Here is a 1,907-nt window from a genome sequence, read left to right on the forward strand (position 1 = left end):
GCGCCGGGCGGGTGGCTTCCCCGCATGAGCTGCCGGCCCTGGTCCTGGCTTGTCTTCCCTGCCGTGTCACCTGGCTCTTGTTGCACCGGGGGACCTGAGATGTTGCAGTGGGAGGCGAGCCGGGCCTGTGCGGGCTTCCCCGCCCGTGTGCGCGACTTTGCTCTGGCCCCGCACGGCAAGGCCGACCGACCAGGGTTGGTGTTGCTGCTGCCGCAGACCCCCCCCCGCCCCACCCCTCCCTGCCACCCGTGGTGGGAAGGATGGACGCCTTTGATGTGTGCTGGTCCCGGCGGGGTTCCCGTCGGGGTTGGGTGCGGGCCACCCTCAGAGTGAGGAGAGGTTCTCTAGCGATCCTCGTTCGGGAGGCGGCGTTCGCTGCCGGGTTGGCGGGGGCCCGCCCCCGATGGGCTCCCGCGGCCCTGCCGCTCCCTGTCCCGCTTTTGAGCGTTAGTGGCTGCCCGCGTTGGTAACTGCGTGCCCGCGCCTCCCCCCTCCGAGCTGGGGGAGGGTCCCGCGGGGCCTCTCCCGGGCCGTCGTCTGGTGTGGTGAGTGGAGGACGTTCCCGATCCGTCCCCGCCCCTGCCTCGCGCGCGGTGTGTCGAGTGGCGGAGCCTGGAGCCTGTGCTGGGTCGCGATGCGAGGGCGTGTGGTGTGTGGCTTCCCGGCCTCGTGCTTGGGGTGCCGTGGGGTTTTTGGGGGGTCCCGTCCCCCTCCCCCTCCGGCCCCTGGCGACGCTGTTCCCGAGCGTCTGTGTGGGCCGCCGCCCGTTGGCGACGACGGCGCCGTGCCGGGCGCCGGGCCCCGCGGTGTTCCGGGGCCGCCGTGCCCGTGGTGGTGTGCCGCTCGGGGGGGTTCTGGCCCTCCGGAGCCGAGGATCCCGGTGTGTGTGGGCCCTTGCTCACGCGGCCGAAAAAGAGGCGGTCGATGATGGGTGCCGTGTCCGGCGGTGTGGATGGGTGCGGTGGGGCCCTGCTGGCGCGGGTGGCTCCGCGGGCGCTCGCGGGGTCTTTGAGGCGTGTGCGAGCTGCCTTTTCCCTCTCGGGCCTCTTTTGGGGGGGCCCGCCGCTGCCGCGGTGGGGGTTTCCGGTCCGCTGGTCGGCCGGCTCGGTGTCCCAGGCGTTGCGCGGGACCGCCCAGGAGTTGGGGGTGGTGAGATCCCGCGTTCGTTTCCCTGGCGTGCCGGCTGTGCCCGGAAAGGTCTCACCTCCCCGCTGGTTTGCGGCTGCGCCACCCGCCCGTGGGGGGGGTGGCCGCTCGCTCGCTCGCTCGCCTCTCACCCCGGTGACCCGACCCGATGACCCTCCCCGCTGCTCTTATTGGGCTTCCGGCATGCCCTCCTCACCCGCATCAGCCTTCCGCGATCCTCACCGGTTTGGCCTTGGTGGCCGGCCACCGGCGGACGGTCGAGTTGGGCGTGTGTGGTGTGTTCTCTTGGTGGGGGGGACGGCGCTCGGCTCGTGAGGCTGCTCTCCCGGTGTGGGGGAGGCACGTCGTCGCGGCGGCGGTGGCTTTTGAAGGGTCTTCCCGGATCGGTTTTGCTCACGACGCGAGGGCTCCTGCCAGCGGGACCGCCGGTACGCCACGGGGGCGGTGGCGGTGAGATTCCCGCGTGCGTCCCTCGCTCGGGAGTTGGCCGTCCGGGGGCCCGAAGCCGGCGTGACGTGTCTCCTCCCGCTGGGCGCCGCCTCGCGTGCCTGCGCGATGTCGTCCCGGGTTCCCGCGCCTCCCTCCTGCTCGCCGTGCCAGAGGCTTGCCCGCATCGTCTCCTCCGTCTCGAGCCGTGTGGCTTCGTCCCCCGCCCCGGTCCCGGATCCGGGGCGTTGTGCTCTCCCGGCGTGTCGCCGCCGCGTGCCCGTCGCGACCCCGGTTCCCGTGCCTGGCCCCGTCCGCTCTGTGCCGGCGGTGTC

This window comes from Dipodomys merriami, unplaced genomic scaffold, assembly GCF_024711535.1.
Source record: "Dipodomys merriami isolate MVZ:Mamm:240054 unplaced genomic scaffold, mDipMer1.0.p SCAF_1556, whole genome shotgun sequence".
Taxonomy (NCBI): domain Eukaryota; kingdom Metazoa; phylum Chordata; class Mammalia; order Rodentia; family Heteromyidae; genus Dipodomys; species Dipodomys merriami.